The sequence below is a fragment of the Acomys minous genome, assembly GCF_964271855.1.
Source record: "Acomys minous genome assembly, chromosome: 12".
NCBI lineage: Eukaryota > Metazoa > Chordata > Mammalia > Rodentia > Muridae > Acomys > Acomys minous.
In genome coordinates, this window is record NC_140493.1 from 80,825,305 (window position 1) to 80,845,950 (window position 20,646).

Here is a 20,646-nt window from a genome sequence, read left to right on the forward strand (position 1 = left end):
TTCTAACTATCTGCCCGTGGCCTGGAGTTTTGGGGGAACCATTCTTCTGAGGCAATGGACCAGCTGCATTAGCATCACCTTGGCCATAGTTGGAAATGTTGAGTCCTGGGTTTCACACCAAATGTACTGAGTCAGAACCAGCATTCTAGGAAGACGGGATCCCAGGAGATTCAGGTAGACGTTAAAAGCTGAAATGCGGAAGTAGACCACAGTTCTCAGCCACGGGCGAGAGCCACATCAGAGTCTCTCAGATTGCTTCTCAAAAATGCACTGGTTTGCTAGGACCCACTCATCCCCTGAGGAAGGATAAGGTTGGGCAATTGGTGTTAAAGAGAGAGACAGAAAAAAGTCCTATTCTAATCCCTGTACTGGGGAAGTAGAGGCAGGGTGGTCGGGAGAAGTTCAGGCCAGAGTTGGTGAGGTAGCTTAACGGTTGAACGCACCCGCCACCAAGCTTGACAACCTGAGTTTGGCCTGAGGGAGCCACAAGGTGGGAGGAGAAAACCAACTCCTGCAAATTGTCCTTTGACCTCCACAAATCGGCCATGACATGCACCCCTATACCACCACCACCACAGGCATGCCGAATAATAATGTGGTTTTTACTAAGAGTAGGAGAAGAAAGGAGAGAGAGAGAGAGAGAGAGAGAGAGAGAGAGAGAGAGAGACTTTGTGTATATGAGGATCTGGGTGACTTTATGTGTGTGTGGGGGGGCTAGTAAAGATATTTTTTAGGCGAGTCTAATGTGTACCTGGGCAGAAACTGATGCCTTTGGAAGACACAAGCGTGGCAGTGCTGCGTTAAGCTCCGATTACAACACAGAGGGACGGATTCTTGTCTACCACCTCCATTCCAGACCTTAAAAGGTGCTGGAGTGCTCCCTGTCTTGTCTGAGACAATGGATGTCCTCGGAGGCAAACGACACCCATCTGAGTTCTAGGATGAGAAGTGGGAAACGAGGCATTAGCTAGAAGGGAGCTGTACCTCAGGCATCAAGTCTACAGCTCCTAGGAGCTTGGGAACAGTGCCAGAGACGCCACACCTCCAAGCAGAACCTTGGAGGGCCTGAGAGCCTGCAGAGGGGCCAGGTGTGAAGCAAAGGAAATGGACCAAACACCTAAAACTAGCCCTTTCTTGTAGTGTTTTGTTTTGTTTTGTTTTGTTTTGTTTTGTTTGTAAAGTCAATAAATTATTTAAGGAAGAGTCCTTTCTTTTACTGTTCATCCAGTTCACATGTGCTCACATTCAGGATTTCTGAAAACAGTCCTTCAAAAATGGTCCAGTGTGCATTTTTTTTTCAGCACTGCACAAGAAAAACATGGCAATAATCAGCTGATGGAAAAAGATTTGCTCATCAGCAGTAAAATGTCCCCAACAGGTTAACTGCTAGCAAAGTAGCACATAGAAAACCTAATGGGAATTTTTTTTTTTTGGTCATGTCTACAGCAAATGAGGAACTGCTTTCTAAAAGCCTTGGTAATGACCACGCTTTCAGTTTTTCAAGACAGGGTTTCTCTGTGTAAAAGCCTGGCTGGCCTCAAACTCACAGAGATCTGCCTGCCTCTGCCTCTGCCTCTGCCTCTGCCTCTGCCTCTGCCTCTGCCTCTGCCTCTGCCTCTGCCTCTGCCTCTGCCTCTGCCTCTGCCTCTGCCTCTGCCTCTGCCTCTGCCTCTGCCTCCTGAGTGCTGGGATTAAAGGCGTGCACCACCAAAGACCAATGTGTTCTTCTTTTTAATCCTGTCATCAATACACAACTATGTGATTTCACTTAAAATGCCAAATTGGCCAGGTGTGGTGGTGTACTTTTAATTGTAGCCTTGGGAAACAGAGGCAGGTGGATCTTTCTAAACTCAAGGCGAGCTTTTTCTACATAGTGAATTCCAGGGCAGCCCAGGCTACATAGTGAGACCCTGTTGAAGAAAGAAACAAAGAAAGAAAGAAAGAAAGAAAACAAAAAAGTACAAGCTCCTCTGACCCTACTACCCTTCCCCTACACCATCCCATTACTTAGAGAAAACCACTGATGACAGTGATGGATCTTTAAAAGTTATAATCCCTAACCATCTTTCTTGATTTTATTATCAGCTGAGTATGTGCGTGCGTGTGTGTGTGTGTGTGTGTGTGTGTGTGTGTGTGTGTGTGTGTGTGAGCGCGCGCGCACGCATAGAGAAAAACAAACAATCTAACGTCACTTCAGCAAGATGAAGCCAGGATGGTTAGGTAAACAGCCGGACTCGCAGTTCACAGCAGCGGGTCTTTAGTCCTCAGAGTTCGCTAAAGTCCAGTAGGTTTGGATTCGGTCCTGGGATCCAGCTTTGCTAGAGTTGGTACAGATGTTGCTGGCTGAGGGCTTCAGTATGAGGAGGGAGGGTCTTGACAGCTTAGGCTGTGGGCTCAAACAGACTCACTGGGCCCTCAGTTGCTAGCTGAGGCAGCTAAGCAAGAACACAAGCCCTCTGTGCCTCTGAAACGGGAGTAAGAATGGCACCTGAAGCCAGGCGTGATGGCACACACATTTAATCCCAGCACTAGGGAGGCAGAGGCCAGCCTAGTCTACAGAGTCCCAGGACAGCAAGGGCTGTACACAGAGAAACTCTGCCCTGAATAACCAAAACCAAACCAAACAACCAAAAAAACAAAACAAAACAAAACAAAACAACAACAACAAAAAAGACACTTGCCTCATGAGTCACTGTGAAAGCAAAGTGAACCCAAGCCTGTGAAACACTTAGCCAGTGTATGGTCAATAAATATTAGTTATTAATGTTATCTAGAGACACATAGCATAAAGTGGTCCAAGCTAACAGAAAGTGCTTGCTGGCTGGCTACTGTTTGGGCTGTTGCGGTGACACCCTCCTCCATTTTCCCTTTAAGGTCTTCGCCATCATCACAGTGAGAAGGTTAAATATGCCTTCTAGGGCATCGGACTCTTGCTCTTATGGGGAAACTGAGGCCCAGAAATGTAGAGTTACAGCCACATCCACATACTGAGAAGCCTCCAAGTAAACATATACTCAGGCCCAAGTCTGGTGTCTGCTTTTCTGCACTGCAGCTGCCTTCTCCTTGCAGCTGTGCCCACACCTGGAGGGTCTGTCACAAGGAGCTAGGGTCCTTCAGCATGGCTTCAGAGAAGACCAGCAGACTCCAAGCCAATTGTGAAAACCCATGGACTCCCACCCCCCACCCCCCCACCCCCCACCCCACCCCCCGCATACTTAAAATGCACTGTAACTTTAAACAGACTTCTTACATGCCTTGTTGTTTATTCAGGGGTATTCTGGTCAAATCCTTAGAGTGACAGATTCAGCCCAGGCAGTGTTGGGAAGTGTGTGTGGTAATTCCTAATTGCCAAACTGGATCTCATGGTGAGGCCAGCCAGGAAAAGCCGGACTCCATTTTCATTGTTGTGTGCGTTTTGCATGTGTGTATCAGTGTATGAGGAGGCCAAAGGTTAACCATGGGTGTCATTGTCAGGTGCTGCCTACCTTTTTTTTTTTTTAAGATGGTATCTTTCACTATGACCTGGGACTCTTGCTGATTAGGCTTAGTCTGCCTGGCTGGTGGCCTCAGGGATCTGCCCATCTTGATCCTCTCAGCACTGGGATTACACCTCACTCTGTGTGTGTGTGTGTGTGTGTGTGTGTGTGTGAGAGAGAGAGAGAGAGAGAGAGAGAGAGAGAGAGAGAGAGAGAGAGAGAAAGAGAGAGGGAGGGAGGGACGGAGGGACGGAGGGAGAGAGAGAGAGAGAGAGAATAATTTGGGGGAATTGAATTTGGGTCATTGTGCTTCCAAGGCAAGCGTTTTACTATTTCCATAGCCCCCTCAATGTCTTTATTCAAGAAATTTTGTTAACCAAATGTCCTTGGGTCAGAGTCTGTGTTTTGCAAGTCTACCTAAAATAAGCAGGTGGTAGATAAGCTACAAAGAAAACAGTCAGCCACCTTCTTGGGGTCCTAAGGACATTCTGTCTCCCTTGGACTCCCCTGTACAACAGCCTTGTAGACAGTGCTTGTCTCTTTAGACAGGAGATGGGGAAAAGTGTGTGTGTGTGTGTGTGTGTGTGTGTGTGTGTGTGTGTGTGTGTGTATAGGGGCATCGGGAGGACAGAAGCTTCAAGCTCAGATGGTGCACAGCAGGAAAGACAACAGGCAGAAACTGATACCCACCCCGAACACCATGCATATATATCTGAGCATCCTTGGGTGTTGCTAGGTTATGTCACGGTTCCTCTGACTGGTGGGATGACCATTCAACTGCAGTCCCAGAGATGTCACCTAGGGTTTGCTCTGCAGCACCTGCTCTGTGCGTTGCCGAGCTGTGGCCTCTGGGAAGGTTTGCTGAGGGCGTTAGGACTTCTCTACTCACTGCCTGATGGACACCTTGGATGTGTGTCACATGCTCATCTCCTCACCCTATATAATGATGTGTCCTTGCTGCAGAGCGGCAAACTAAGCCCAGAATAGCATCATGGCCACGGAGCAGCCACTTTTCCCCAGGGAAGCACCATGGCGCATGTGTCCTCAGGTAGGGCTCCAGAACTCGTCTTCTGAGTGCCCACTCCGCCTCCACCTCCGTGTGTGTCCCTTGGTCTCTGTTGAAGGACGCTGATGTGGCAGGTGGACAACAGGTCACTGTCCACAGGTTCTGCAACCGGGCGGAACTGTGTTTGAAGATGGGCTTTGCCTCTTGCCGGGCACATGACACTTCTCTCTCCTCCCTCTGCCTGCTTCCCAGTTCGTAAATGGAGAAGATAATGGCTCCCTCGTGGGATGGTGAAGAGGACGAGGGAGTCAATGGTTCCTTAGTGTCTGGCCCTCACAGCATGCTCAGGGAATATTTTTGTTGCTATCCTTGGGTTTTGTTCCCCATAGGGATTATAGACAGGGAAAAGACCCAGCTCTGTGAAGTCCTGGGGAGACTTTCCCAGGACAGTTGGGAGCCAGCTTTGTCTTCTTCCCAACATAACAACACGTGACCAGTGGGTGCTTAGCGCGGTTCACCCGATGAACGTCAAGAACAAGCCAACGGCTGGGAAGAGGGCTCAGTTGGTACAGTGCTTGCCGCACAAGCATGAGGACCTGAGTTCAGATCCCCGCGACGTCCACATAAACAGCAAGGCATAGTAATGCACCTCGAATCCTAGCGCTGGCTGGGTGCAAACAAGAGGATCCCCTGGAATCTGCTGGCCTCCCAGTTCAGTGAAACTCTGCTTCAAAAAGTATCAAGTGGACAGTGGGCATCTACATACGTAACACACACACACACCACACCACACCACACACACATACAAAGGGAGGGAGGGAGGGAGGGAGGGAGGGAAAGAGGAGCAAGCTAAGGACTCTAATGACAGCATTAGAGCCCCTGCCATCTGCTGAACATACTGCTGGCATCTTTGGACCTCTGCATTTTGGTGGCATCTCAGGTTTCTTGTCCTTGTCCATGGGGAGATGAGGCCTGTTCCCCATATCTCCCCTCTTTATCTAACTCTGACAGCTTGGAGAGTGAGCATCCATGTACTGCTTGGGTTCTCAGACATCTACTGCTGCTTCCTCTGTTCTTTGTCCCCTGTGTTCTTTCTGCCCTGTCCTCCGGCACCACGTGGTCCTCTCCCAGCAGATGTTTTATAAGCAGAGTCCCGTGCTCTCCTTCTGTCCCCTCCTCCCCTTCGGTATTTGGCCCTCTTTTCTTATAAACTTGCTACTGGAAGTTCCTCCCTCAGTCCTTCCCTGCCCCTCAGAAATAAGTGATGAGGCAGAGAGAAAGTGTCAGCCACCCCAGCCTTGCAGCGTCCTTTCCAGGAATTCCTTTGTCAAGCATAGAATCCCTTTGTGCAGAGAAGAATCTCTCTCCCTTGGCATTTCTGTTCAGGTTTTTCTCAGGAGTCAGGGCTAGGCAGGCAGGCAGTTTGCCTGGGGGCCCTGTGAGGGCCAACTGAAAGGGCTCCCCGCGAGCTTCTAGATCTGCCGATCACCTTTCATCCTTCCCGCTGCCTTCCTGTCGGGGCACTGGCCCGCCGACATCGATCACGCTGGCCCGGAAGGTGGTGACAGGCTTGTGTTTCTTGCTCCGTGTTTTGTTCCTTTGCTAGTCAATCCCGTCTCCATGGAAACAGGTGCAGCCTTTGTGTTGCTTTTGCTTTGGGTGAATCAATGCTTCCCACCCCCTCCCCTCTTTGGGATCAAAGGGGGAGGTGGGTTCATCGCAGGGACTGACAGCGGGGGGCCTCGTGGTGGCCCCCACACCATGAGGGGTGGGGGTGGGGATTAGTCTCCTAGCCAAGCATCCCCACAGCACGGCTGCTGCCCTGTCCACACAGGCTCCCTTCTGTCTCATGGGGCCATAGGGATGTAGCAGGGTATGTGGCGACTCATGAATGCCCCCCCCACACACACAAGTTCTCTGTATTCTCAGGGGCAGCTGCTGACCACCCGGGGTGGGTTCCTGAGTCGGGGTGAGCTTGCTGGCACTCCCTCTGCTTCTTTGGTGTGATCTTGAAGGCAAGACCTTTGCCCTTCCTAGGCCCTAGCTTCTAAGGGGTCGGAGAAGCTTGCGACTGGGAAGGAAGTCGGCCTTTTGGTAGCAGAATGGCATTCGCCCTCAGGAAAACCCACATCTGGGTAACTGCAGTCTTTGCCCTCTGTTCTAGGGTCAGTAGTAACTTCTGTGTTTGGTTCAAACCGGTGACATTCAAAACGGGAACCTCTCTCCAAGGAGCATCTTGATTAAAATGCAGCGCCCCCCCCTTCTCTCGCCTCCACCCCCCCCCCCCCCCCCCCCGGTCAGTGACCTATCCCCCATCCAGTGTGTTTTGTCTTCCCTGCTGATGACAACCTGACAGGGGGCCTTCTGTTCCAGGCCAAAGCTCAAGTGCTACTGGGTAGCCAGGATCTGCTTTGTGTCCAGAGAATCCTTCAGAGGTTCAGGCAGGGGCGGGCAGCAGGCAGGAAGGGGCTCCCGTTGGGAGCTTCGAGCTCCCTGCTGCTTGCCTGCCTGTCCTCTTAGCGCGGGTGTGGTGACATCACTAGCCAGCAGGTGCGCTGTTTGGGACTGCTTTTAGTAGGAGTTCAGGCTCTAACCTTTTTTAAATTCAGCCCCAGCACCCTAGGTGATTAAATCGGCAAACCCTGCCTTGTTTATTTTTGAAAGACTTCATTTTAGTATCTAGCCTCTTGGATCATCTGCTTGTTAAGTTTAGCAAAGAATGCATGTGACCTCAGAGTTTGCATTGTTCAAAAGCCTCCCTTGAGACTGGAGGCGGGGCCGATTTGCCCGAAGAAACCTCTGAATGGGGTAGGTCCCATTGCCTGCAGAGTAGCCACTTGGAGCTGCAGCTCTCCCAGGTTCAGCCCTGGAAGTAAACTCGACCCTCTAACATGGCCTCTGGAGTCTAACCTAAATCCTTTTCATTTTGTTCCATCTTTAAGAAAGCTGATAAGGAGGCTGGAGAGATGGCTCAGTGGTTAAGAGCACTGTCTGCTCTTCCAAAGGACCCAGGTTGAATTCCCAGCCACCACATGGCAGCTCACAACTGTCTGTAACTCCAGTTCCAATGGCTCTGACACCCTCACGCTAAAATAAAATTAAATAAATTATCATAAAAAAAGAAAGAAAGAAAGAAAATGAAAGAGCTAATAAAGAGCAAGTATCCTTCCAGCTTTCCTCAAAGGCCGGGAAATCCCTCCTCAGCCTTGGCCAAACACACCCAGTGTTCCAGGGCTGCCTCCTCGGCTTCTCTCCTTCCAGTGTCTGAGTTTCCTGTTGGTTAAACAAGGAGAACAGTAGTTGCCTCATTGGGTTGTTGTGAAAATCAAATAAAGACTGTGAGGTGCACCTTGCCAAGCGCCTGGCATATGGTCCATTTTCAGTTACGCCGGCGGAGACTGAGTACATTTCATTTCCTGCTTTTATGGCACTGAGACCTCCTGCTTTTTTTTTTCTTCCCCCTCGTTCTTTTCAGCCTCTCCTGAGTAAAGCCCATGTACTAGATGGGCACCTAGAACAGCCAAATGGGGCCTCACCCCTGGACTGCTTCCCCTCTAGGCTGGTATCTCTTAGCTAGAGCGGCCTGGAATGTCTATCCCCTAGGCCTCCTTGACTCACTTGGGGCCTTCAGGGCAAGGATGAGTGACTGACTTTTCTGGTTGGCATCCTCATGCCAGGGAAGTCTGGTGGTGGCAATTCCTGCCAAAGTCCCTTGAAGTTTCTTTCGTTTCCTTTTTTTGGGCATTGCTGTCCTTTTTTTTTTTTTTTTTTTTTTTTTTTTTTGCTTATTTGTTTTGTTGGGTCTTAGTCTGTAGCCCAGGCTAGACCGCAGCTCACCATGTAGCCGACATTGATTTTGAGTTGGTCAGGATGCTCCTGCCTTAGCTGTTATCGATGGCATTTTCCAGTTCTTAGGCTTATTTATGTATTATGGTGGGCGTGAGGGTTTTGCTGGCATGCATGCCTCTACACTGCAGCTGTACCTGGTGCTTGCGGAGGTCAGAAGAGGTCACTGGCCTCTCCTGGAGTTATAGACAGTTGTGAGGCGCCATGTGGGTGCTGATTCTTCTTAGCTGCTGAACCATCTCTTCAGCCTCTGCTTTACTTATTTATTTACTTATTTAGGTTTTCAAGGCAGGCCTTCTCTGGGTAGGCCTGGCTGTCCTGGAACTTGCTCTGTAGACCAGGCTGACCTGGCACATCTGCTGTGTTTTGAGACAGAGTCTTCCCGTGAAGCCCAAGCAAGCCTCAAACCTGTGCTCTTTTTGTTGGGGTGTATTTTCTCCGCGTGTGTTCACCCGTGCATGTGCACCATATGCGTGCCTGGTGCCCGCAGAGGCAGAAGTCAGAATAGGTGCTGGACCCCCTGGAACTGGGGCTGCACGTGGCTGTCACCCCATGGGCACTAAGGAGGCCAATGTCGATCCTCAGCAGGAGCAGTATGCACTCCAGCCCCACTGGGCTCGTCTTGTCTCAGGCTGCTAAGTGCTGGGGTTCCGGTATGCACTGCCATGCCTGTTGTTGCGTGTTTACTGAAGGGAATCGTTATCACGTTGGCTTTACTATTTTTTTTCCTTAGTAATACATATTGGCAGATAGTGAAGCTCAGTCACAAAAATGGGACGCTTTCCAACATCTAGGAGAAACCAACCTGTCTCCCTGAATCTGGTCTCTTTGGCCCGATTAAAACCCCACTGGGCCGAAAGCCTGAAGCGCTGAAGCCTCACATGTGTGAAGTGGGGCCAGGTCTTACCCTTAGATGTCTGCAGCCTTTTGATCAGGAGTCTGCTTTCTCTCTTCCCTTTAGTGAGACCCAGGCCTGTGTCGGCCCAGCCATTGTTCCCATCGGCTTGGCCTGCTTGCCTGGACATCTGTTCTCTTGATAATGTTTGCTCGTAAATCCTGTCCCCTAGTGCAGGGTGGCTTAGCCGGGGAACAATGGCGTCCACAGCCAGCAGCCAAACCCTCACGTGGTTACATGACAGCATGACCGAAACTGTATGTGCTCGCTGATGTGGTACCCACACCTGCATCTCAGGCCAGGGTTGTGTGTGTGTGTGTGTCAGGCTCAGGGGCTGAGGGTGGGGACTATTCGGCTATAATCAGGAGGGTTCTTCGCAGAGTGTTTTCTGTAGGCTTCTGCCATGACTCATGTTCTGTAATGCTTGGTCTCTGTGAAGAAAGGGATTTATTTTTTTCCGAATGCATTTTAAATGTTATTTACGTATTGCTTTGTTTATTTACCATACTTATTTGGCTAGCTGTTTTTGTGGTGGTGCTGGGGATCAAATCCAGGATGGGTTCGTGAACTGCAGGCTCTGGGGAAGGAGAGAGTAGGGGCTACCCTACCTGGAGGCCCAGCAGCCAGCCTCTTCAGCAGACAAATTATAAGGATGAAACGAGATGGAGGAGAAGCAGCAAATTAAGATGAACTTAAAAGCACGCAATGAAGTTGGACGTGGTGGCACCCACCGCGTGGTAACCCCAGCACTTGCCAGGCAGAGACAGGAGGATGGGCATCTGAAATTCAAGACTAACCTTAACTAAGTAGTGAGGTCAGAGCTAGCCTGGACTAAAGGTGACCCTGTGTCAACTAAGCAAGTTAGCAAGCAAGCAGGCAAGAAAATCCAAAAGGCAACCAATGGAAAAACTAAAATATAGTTCTTTCTCTATACCTGTCCCCACAGGAAAGGGACATGCAAGAGGGATAAAATATTCTGAACTGGCATTTACATTTGAGTGACAAATGCAAGAAAGTTGGGAACCAAGTTGTGACATGTGCAGAGGGCCTAGAAGCAGCTGTAGTTTTGCTTATTTTCTTTTTAAAGCTTTATTTGTTTTTTTTTTTTTTTTGTCTTATGTGTATGGGTATTTTGCCAGCATCTACGTGTCTGTGTACCACATGCATGCAGTGCCCAGAGAAGCCAGAAGAAGGTACTGGATTCCCCTGGGACTGGAGTTACAGGTGGTTGTGAGCCACCAGGTAGGGGCTGGGAATCGAACTCGAGTCCTCTGGAAGAGCAGGCAGTGCTCTAAGCACTGAGTTGTTTCTCCGGCTCGTGTAGTTTTGTTTCTTGATGTGGGTAGTTGCAAGTTGTTTGCTGTATGGTAATTCACTACAGATTTTTGCAGTTTTCTCTGTCTATTTAATTTTTTAAAAGGTTGAAGGATGGGCAAGTTGCCTCAGGCTGATGAGACAGCTCTGAAGGTGTTGCCACCGATCCTGGCAGCCTGAGTTTGATCCCCCAACCCACACAATGGGAGAGAACTGACTTCCACAGGTTGTTCTCTGACCACCATATGTGTTCCACGGCACATGTATGTACGCACTCACAATAAATGTCATTAAAAGTGGTTTTAGAGCCGGGCGTGGTGGCGCATGCCTTTAATCCCAGCACTCGGGAGGCAGAGGCGGGCGGATCACTGTGAGTTTGAGGCCAGCCTGGTGGACAAAGTGAGTCCAGGACAGCCAAGGCTACAGAGAGACCCTGTCTCGAAAAACCAAAAAAAAAAAAAAAAGTGGTTTTAGAGCCAAGGGGCTGGGGATGTAGCTCAGCCAGTACAGAGCTTGCCTAACATGCACAAAGGCTGAGTTTGGTCCCCAGAACCACATTAGTACAGGCTTCTTGTGCCAGCACTTGAAAAGCAGAGGCAGAGGCAGAGGCAGGCGTGGTGGTGCACGCCTTTAATACCAGCATTTGGGAGGCAGAGGCAAGTGGATTGCTGTGAGTTTGAGGCCAGCCTGGTCTGCAAAACAAGTCCAGGACAGCCAAGGCTGCAAAGAGAGACCCTGTCTCGAAAAGACCAAAAAGAAAGAAAGTAAGAAAGAAAGAAAGAAAAGCAGAGGGCTCTCAGTGACATAGTGAGTGCTTGCAATCTCAGGGGCTCCTTGAGGTCCTGCCTCAACTTCCCTCCCAGTCTCCATGCACAGAGCCAGGCTGGCAAGGGTCTCTCCCCGGGGTCTTTATCTTCCCTTGCGCCAACATTTGGTGCATTGTCTCCTCAGCCTCCCATCTTCCAATCTGTTGCCAGCAGGAAATGCACCCAGGCTTATAGGTCAGTTGGGTTGACTTTCCTGGCTGAGCTGAGACCAGTTGGGGAGAAAAGGTGTTGCCTGAGGGCATTGACTCAAAAGGAGCCATTCTCAAGGAGGCTGGTTAAATGAGGGAGGTAGTGTCTGGGCTGTAGACTGGTGAGCTTGATGGTTATAGTCGTGTGTATATGTGCTGGGCATGGATGGGAGAGACCCCAGTCGCCCATGTTCCCCGCCCCCACCCAACCCCTGTTTCTCTCTGTCTCCCTCCCTTTTCTCTTCTCTGACCAAAATAATATAGGGCAGCATACTCAGTTATTGTCTGTGGTGTTAAAATCTCTTTAGCGCGCGTGTGTGTGTGTGTGTGTGTGTGTGTGTGTGTGTGTGTGTGTGTATCTGATCTTAAGCACACACTCACAGTCATCCTCCTGCCCCAATTGTCCATTTTCTCTTTCCTTTCCATTGCACTGAAGAAGGCAGGACGATGCTCAGGCACCCCCAGAAGAAGGACAGTGGGGGAGTCTTGATGGTGCTAAGACACCTCCCCGAACACGCCACCTACCTCAGGCTAGCTGGGAGGCTTTTTCTGAGTCCCACGCTCCCCTGGCCTTTGGCTTCCTTCTGCCTAGGTATAAGGTTTTCCTAGGAGCCAGCCGAAGGTTTGATCTAGGATGAGGCTAGGGTCACCCTTGGTGGAAGGACACAGGGGGCAGGAAGGCCTGTCTTTTGGTGGCAGCTACCCGTAGTCCTCTGTCCCTGATAACTGGGATACATCCACTCTCAAGGCTTCGTTCAGGAGTTGGGGGGGGGGGGTGTCTATCTGGGTTCTAGAACGGAACTGCCAGGTGGAACACAGAACTACCGTGACGCATGGACTGCTGGGCACAATGGCCGTTAACCACAGTGTCAGCACAAGCGTGAGAATCAGAGTTCAGGTCCCTAGCACCCGCATAAGTGCCTGCCCGGTAGGTAGAAGTCTCAGAGTGTGGGAGGCAGAGACATGGAACCCCACAGTATGCTTGCTGCCTGGTAGACTAGGTGAAACCAGCAAGCTCTGGGTTCAAGTGAGAGAACTTACTGTGATGTGTAAGGTGGGAGTGATCCAGGAAGCACTTGATATCAACCTTGGGCCTCCCCAGGCATGTGCAACACATGTGAGGCCACACACAATATCTCACACACACACACACACACACACACACACACACACACACACACACACATGCTACCTGGCAACAGGATGCGCTGGATGCACTAGATGCTGTGTCATTTTATAAAAGTTCTCTGTTGAAATCTTTATCTCAAGTGAAGCCGAGCTGCCATTGACCACAGACACCCACACCACTTCTTGTCCTTGTTTCATAGATAAGCAATCAGGAAACCACGCTCCTGCAAGGCTGCCTTGGGCAGTCCCAGGCCTCAGAGGGTGGCATCCATTCAGGCAAGGCCAGGCTCCCTTACACACTCTCTCTAAGAGCCAGGAGCCAGTGTCAGTTTATGGTTAGTGCCAGGTGCACCTGTGTGAGGCCCGGCCATTAGGGTGCCTGGCCCTGCTGGCAACTTGCTGCCATTTCTTAGTGTGGATCCAAAGTTTTGGCCTCTGGTAAGAGAGATTTTGGTCTTCTGCAAGACCCCCCACCCCGTGCTTTATAGATGTGTATATTTTTGAGAAAGACGGGTGGAGGGCAAGTGTCTGAATATGCACTAGGGTACAGACGAGCCCACATTTTTAAATTTTGTTTTGTTTTTAACACAGTTTCTCTGTGTAGCCATGGCTGTCCTGGAACTCAAACTGTAAACCAGGGTAGCCTTGAACTCACAATGATCCGCCTGCCTCTGCCTCCCGAGTGCTGGGATTAAAGGTGTGTGCCACCACACCCGGCCCCAGACAAACCCACTTTTAATGGTCCTACCTTGGACTCTTCAAGTCCCTGACAAGGTGAAAATGCGGCAGGCCTGTGTCCCTCTTCAGTGTGGCATTTAACATGTTACATGAGGTTGTCAACACTCAGTATAAAGCAGGCTTTGTGTCAGGTTTCGTTGCCCAGCCGTAGGCTAACCTAAGTGCCCTAAGCCCGTTCAAGGCATGTAGCAGCATGGGGGTCAGGAAGGCAGGTGAATGAAATGCGTTTGTGGCTTATGATAGTTTCAGTCCACAATGGGCGTGTCAGGATGCAGCTCCAGCAGTAAGGAGCATCTGTGTTTAGCAGATGGGCCTTCCCTCTTATTCTTCACCCCCGCTTTCCCACGCCTGGAGCCTGGAAGCGGTCTGTCATCCTTGTCCTCTGGGTGAGCGGTCTGTGCCCGCCACAGCAGCATCTAAGTGGACAGCCCTTGTCCTCTGAGGCCAGGCTGTTGCCCTTTCCTTCCTACATTAGATTATCCTTCTGTGTGAGCCTCTCATGCTCTTTTTTTTTTTCCCCTGCACACAAACCTTTTAAATCTCCCAGTATATCACAGTCCGACAATCCCAACCGTCCGCCCAGCAAATATCCCTGCACTGCTGTCTGCCCCGTCCCGGTGGCGTGTGGGACTCTGCAGGCCATGTGAATAGTCCTCTTCAACAGGAGTGCCATTGTATGCCTGCCCACTCTGTGCAGATGGGGACAGAGCCCCTCTGTGTTAGCCAGGATTTCCTGTGTGCTGATTGCTCTCTCTGAATTGCCCAAGCGCTGCTTCCCTCTGCTCCTGGTTCCCTGTATCTAAAGCCCAGCACCTCGTTCTACCAGAGCATACAGGGTTTAGTGCTCTCGCTCCCTCCCGCCCTCCCTTCCCTCCTTCCCTCCTTCCCTCCTTCCCTTTCTGTGTGTTCTGTGTGTATGTATAAAATATACACAATATAAATGCTATCATTTAACCTTAGAAAACTAAATAATGTAGATTTTGTGTGTGTGTGTGTTAAATATTCACAATATAACTGTTACCATTTAATCTTAGAAAACTAATGTAGCCGAGCGTGGTGGCACACTCCTTTAATCTCAGAGGCAGGCGGATCTCTGTGAGTTCGAGGCCAGCCCAGTCTACAAAGTGAGTCCAGGACAGCCAAGGCTACACAGAGAAACCGTGTCTCAATTAAATGTTGATTTAGTGTATGTGAGTGTGTGTGTGTGTGTGTGTGTGTGTGTGTGTGTGTGTCCCCAAAAGTGTGTAGAGGTCAGAGAATAACTTGCAAGAGAACCTATCAGTTCTCTCCTTCCATTGTATGGATGCCAGGATCGAACTCAGGTAGTCACGCTTGACAGCAAGTGCCTTTATCCGCTGAGACATCTCACTGGGCCCTGGTTTGTTTGTTTGTTTGTTGTTGTTGAGTTAGATCTCATGTAGCTTAGGCTGGCCTCGCACCTGCCATGTGGCCGAAGGTGACCTCAAACTTCCAGGCCTCCTGCTTTCACTTCCTGTGTGCTGAGATTGCAGGCGGGTGTGGCTGCACCTGGTTTGTACGGTGCTGGGGATCGAACCCAGGGCTTCGTGCTAGCCATTTGCTAAGGCACAACTCTACGGCATTTCGTGCATTCACTCTGTTGTGCAGTCATCGCCACTGTCCATTTCCAGAATCTTATCACTATCGAAAGAGCAACTCTGTGCTTGTTAGATGACTCCCCAGTCCCCGAGACCCGGGAAACCTCTGATTTTGCCTGTTCTAGGTGTCTCCTGGGAAGTCAAACCATATACTGTCTGTCCTTTGGGTTTCGCTTATTTTAACATTGTGTTTTCAAGGTTTATGCACATTTTAGCATATATCAACATTTCTCTCTATTTGAGTATTGTTCCATTGGTGTGTGGGTGTGTGCGCGCGCATATGTGTGTGTATACTAGCCTTTGTTTGTTTATTCTTTTGATTGACCCTTGAGTTGTTTCCACCTGTGGGCCCTCATAGGCAACGCTGCTGTCAATACCGGTACAATGGCCAGTTTGCACCCCTGTTTCACCTCTTTTGTGTAGATACCCGTGATCACAATGACCAAATCACATGAGAATTCTGTTTTCTACTTTTTGAGACTCTACCAATTTCTTTGTCACACTGAACTATTTTATATTCCTACTGATACTGCATTTGACATTCTAAAATCTTTTTAAACTACGGGAATACTGCAAGGAGCCTGGTGTGATGGTGCACACCTGTGATCCCAGCTCTCAAGCGATGGCCGGAGGAGGATCAGCTCGGGTTATCTTTGGCTACGTAGCAAGTTTGAAGCTAGCCTGGGCTCCCTGAGGATCTGTATTTTAAAAAAAAAAAAAAAAAAATATATATATATATATATATATATATATATATATATATATATATATATATATATATATTGTGGCTCACACCTTTAGCCCCAGCAGTTGGGAGGCCGAGCCAGGCAAATCTCTGTGAGTTCGAGACCAGCCTGATCTACAAAGGAAGTTTCAGGACAGCCAGAGCTGTTATACAAAGAAACCCTGTCTCAAAAAAGAATAAAGAAAAAATTTAATGAATGAATAAAAACTAAAAAAAAACCAAGGTGATGGCCTTGTATGGCAACACCTCTTGTTATTTATGAGTTGTTGCCATTGAGAGATAAGAAGTGGACGATTTCTCTGCTTACATGAGCTCTGCCAGGTTGCAGCCTGTGTGGGGAATGCAGTGGCAGTTGAGTCTTGCACTGGGGAAGCCAGGAGGATCCCAGAACCACCTTCCCACAAGTCTTAGCTTTTCCCAAATTGCTCCTGGTGCCGGTGCCACTCAAGTAACCAGAGCTGTTGAGCTGACTTGTGCCACAGGGCCACCCACCTGGCCTTAGGAAGTTGGCAGACAGGTCAGGCCACCCTCCCCTCTGGGAATACCAGGTTTCACTTTAGCAAGGAGCTCAGCCTGAGTAGGGAGGTGAGCAGCAGGCGAGTGTGTTTGTGTGTGTGTGTGTGTGTGTGTGTGTGTGTGTGTGTGTGTGTGTAGATGGGGAGGGGTGCATGTGTGTTTGAGTACACACAAATGCAAGTGTGTGTGAAGGTGTAGCCATTAGCACACTAGGCTCTAATATTGGGGGTAGGGTACTCACTTTGATAGCTTAGGGGGCCCCCCCAAGACACATAGTCTCTTCATAGGCTCACCGAGACCTAGTTAGGCCTGGCAGGAGGCCACCTGGGAAGCCAGGGCGCAGACAGTCATATTTGCCAGCCCTGTTCTCTGCAAAGCCCTGGGCAGCTGCTGGGAGAGAGGACACAGAGGCCTGGAAAATCCATAAACAGAGTAATCAGCCCCTGTGCCTTGGCCCCTTGACTCTGTTTATTGCTTCCTGCCCCGGAAAGCCCTTTACAAACATAGCCGCTCTGGGGGGGGAGGGGAGGGGGGGGGGAGTGGGACCTGGTGGGTGGCCTGCTCACGCTGGTCCAGAGTGCCCAGGGAACAGTGTCCCCAAACAAGCCTACTGATTGTTCCCTGTATTTTGCTGCCACCTCGCAGATTTCAGGGAGTAGGGTAGGAGAATGGGGGTGATAGTGAAAGAAGGGGGTGTTATCTGAGAGTGAAAAGACCCTCAAGAAGGGCAATACCCTAGAGAACCTTTTATTCTGTCAGGAGCTCAGGGTTAAGATCTGATGTGATGTGGTTAGATGAAGATTGAAGACTTTGCCCACTGGGGGCCCCGCGCGGTGGACTAGGGAGTGGGGAAATGGGCGGCCACCCCTAGGGCCTGTGGACTGACGCTTCAAGTGTTTGTGGGGCTGCCTTAAAGTCTGTCTGAGACATAATTTCATGTAATCCAGGCTGGCTTCTCACTTGCTATGTCACTGTGATTTCAACTATGCCCCCAAATGGAGCCCGTTTTCTTTTTTTTGTTTGTTTGTTTGTTTCTTTGCATTGCATTTTTTTTGTTGTTGTTCGTTTTGGTTTTTTTGAGACAGGGTTTCTCTGTGTAGGCTGTCCTAGAACTTGCTCTGTAAACCAGGCTGGCCTCGAATTCACAGAGAACCACCTGCCACTGCCTCCCAAGTGCTGGGATTAAAGGCGTGCTTCACCACCACCTGGCTTGAACTGCATTTTTAAGAATCGATTCCCACCCTCCCCACCCCCCTACTCCCCCTACCCCCCCCCCCCCCCCCCCGCCTTGCTCAATGACTTTTCTTCCTGGTAACCACATTCCCTCCTTCCCTCTCTCCCTCCTAAGAATTAGCTATAGTTTATGTCTTTCCTGCTATGTATGGCTGGTGCCAGAGATGTGATGCTTTGGGTTGTTGTTGTTTTTGTTTGTTTGTTTGTTTGTTTTTTGGTTTTTCGAGACAGGGTCTCTCTGTGTTAGCCTTAGCTGTCCTGGACTCACTTTTGTAGACCAGGCTGGCCTTGAACTCCTGCCTGTAGAACCGCCTGCCTCTGCTTCCTGAGTGCTGGGATTAAAGGTGTGTGCCACCACGCCTTTGGTTGTTGATTGTTTTTTTTTTTTTTTAAAGAAGTTTGATTATTATATTTATTTATTTACTGTATGTACAGCGGCTGCAGGGAGCTGGGGTAGGGATGTACCCTGGGACATGTGTGGTCAGAAGACAATTTTTGGGAATTGGAAGTTGGTTCTCTTTCCTTTCACCATGTGAGTCCCAAGGATTGAACTCAGGTTGTCGGGCTTGGTGGCAGGTGTCTCCTGCTGCAGCTGTTGCCTCCTCCTCCTCCTCCTCCTCCTCCTCCTCCTCCTTCTTTTTCTTCTTCCTCTTCCTCCTTCTTTCTTGTCAAGGTGTTAAATAGCCCAGGCTTGCCTGGAACTAGCTTTGTAGCCGAGAGTGACCCTGAACTCCTGATCTTCCTGCCTAGGCTTCCGAATGCAGGGATAGTAGGCATTCACCACCACACTCTGAGGGAGCATCTGCAACACTAGCAAGCTGCCTCAGTTGCAATTCCAGGGCTACTGATGCTTGTGAGGACTCTTGTGGTGTTTTTCTATCATCTGAGAACAGGACGGGGTGGAGTGTGACACCTTCATGTTTGGAAGAGGAGTGCCTTCGTTAGGGATGTTGGTACACAGGCAAGCGGCCTTCCCGCAGGTGGACGATCAGGAACTTGGCAAGGGGGGGCGGTGTTACAGGGGCGGGCGTGTCTCCTCCAACTCAAGATGTCGGCTCCTCCACCGACATCTCCTCTTCCTTGTAATGCAGGCTTGAAGCCCTGCTTCTACCCTCTACTGAGGCCTCTCTGATTTAAATGTTTTGGAACTGTCCTGGTATGTTCACACTTGTCTTTGGCTTGCTTGCTTGTGTGTGTGTGTGTGTGTGTGTGTGTGTGTGTGTGTGTGTGTGTGTGTTACTTTGTCAGTGCTGGGCATCAAAGCCAGAACCGTGTACAAGGTACATGCTAGACAAGCCTTGTACACACAGCTACACTCCTTGCCCTTGGGCTTTTCCGAGATGGAATTTCATAATACATGCCAGGCTGGCCTTAGACTCATGCCTTCTCTCTGCCTCTCTCTCGAGTGCTGGCATCAGCAGTGTATGCCAGTGTGCCAGGCCTGCCTGCATTTTAAAGGTGGCCTGCCTATGCCAACTTCCACAGGGGACCTGTGTTTTGGTTGTGCAACTCTGAGCATGCCCCACCCTCCCAGCTCCTTTCTGAAAGCAAAATGCTTATACAGTCCTTGCTCCGGAACAAAGGGCCTCAGCTTAGCCCTGCGTGTTAATGATTTTCAAGTGTGGCCACTTCCTCTTGCCTGGCCTGACTTGCACTGCCAGGAGTGGAAATGTGACTGCAATCGTAATATGTGAAGAGAACCCAGACCAGAGCAGGGAGGCCCTGCTTTGGATAGTCAGTACTAGACCTTAGGACCACCATGGCAGAGATACTTGCTTCTGAGCTGGGACACTCCACTTCTCATCCATCCCCCAATCCCCTGCCCTCCTACTGCAGTTACACACTCAACATCATCCACAATTCTTATCTTCTGCTCCAGGAGGTCTGGAGGGGACACGGTTGCCGGGTCACTCCATGTGCCCAGCCCTCCAGGGGCCAGTGTCCCTTTTGCCTCAGGCAAAGATGCAGAGTTTTGTTTTTTGAAAATGTTAGTATTTGGGACTGGAGAGATGGCACAGAGGTTAAGAACACTGGCTGTTCTTCCAAAGGACCCAGGTTCAATTCCCAGCACCCATATGGCAGCTCACAACTGTCTGTAACTCCAGTTCCAGGGGATCTGACACACACACATGCAGGCAGAACACCAATGTCCAGGAAATAAAAATAAATAAAATTGAAAGAAAATGTTAGCATTTAATTAACCTCCCTCGGTGGCTTCAAGCCACCAGGACACAGGCACTGCCAATTCCCTGATAATCTCTTCAGCTCTTCAGCTGAAGAATTTGGCCTTCATGAAGACTGGCTGCTGAGGGAGCCTGCCCTTCCCCACAACACTGTAGGAGCCTGATCGCACAGCATCAATGCTGGGAGCAACTCCACTCTTGTTTTTCTGCAGCACTGACCCGGGTCTGCTCACTGACCGCTGTGCACAGTTGATCCGGGTTGACAATTGGGGCAGAAGCTTTGGTTCCTCTTTAAGTGGTAGGGCCTCACATCAACTTTCCCAAAGTCACCTGCGCGATATTTGTCAAAGTTGATGCCACGGGGATGCATACCTCCAGCATTCCCTCAGCCTCCTAGGTGCTCACCGATGCAGCCATGACCATGGCTTGCGTGGCTTATGTGGCCTGCGTGGTTTACATGGCTCACGTGGCCCCGGAGTTTCCCAGTCTTCCTCAGTCTGTTTGGCATGGTGGTAGCAGAAAGGAAAGAGCAGGTCTTGTTATTTTAAGTAGGAGTGTGAGATTTGGGGCAGAGTCCTGATCTGGTTGTTCCCTGGCCATGAGACCATAGGCCAACTATTGAATGACCACGTGCCTCAGTTTCCTCATGTTTAAATAACAGTCCTCAATTCCTAGGGTTACTGTGAAGAGTTCCTGTGGCTAGCCTGGAGCCTGGCTGATGCAAAGGGCTCATGGACTTTCTTCTAATGCTGCAAACTATGCAGTGCTTCCTACATGCAAAGCACAGCTATTCAGGGCAGTCAGCACGGTCAGAATAGAGGCCATTGACTTTGGATTTCTTAACTGACAAGGATTCGCAGATGTTGGTATAATCCACAGATGTTTCTCACTGCGGAAGTTGGGTTTCGTTTCCTTCTCTTCTTTCCTATTTAAAG

The 20,646-nt window shown here is 49.9% G+C and overlaps 1 protein-coding gene and 1 pseudogene across 2 annotated transcripts in view; one reads left to right on the top strand and one right to left on the bottom strand.

Annotated features, from left to right (window-relative positions):
* The window catches only part of CUEDC1 (CUE domain containing 1), a 95,370-nt gene that overhangs the window by 34,253 nt on the left and 40,471 nt on the right, over positions 1–20,646 (top strand). The window lies entirely within an intron of this gene.
* On the bottom strand, positions 19,745–20,277 carry LOC311578388 (large ribosomal subunit protein uL15-like; annotated as a pseudogene). The gene has a single exon. The product of its transcript is annotated as a large ribosomal subunit protein uL15-like (transcript).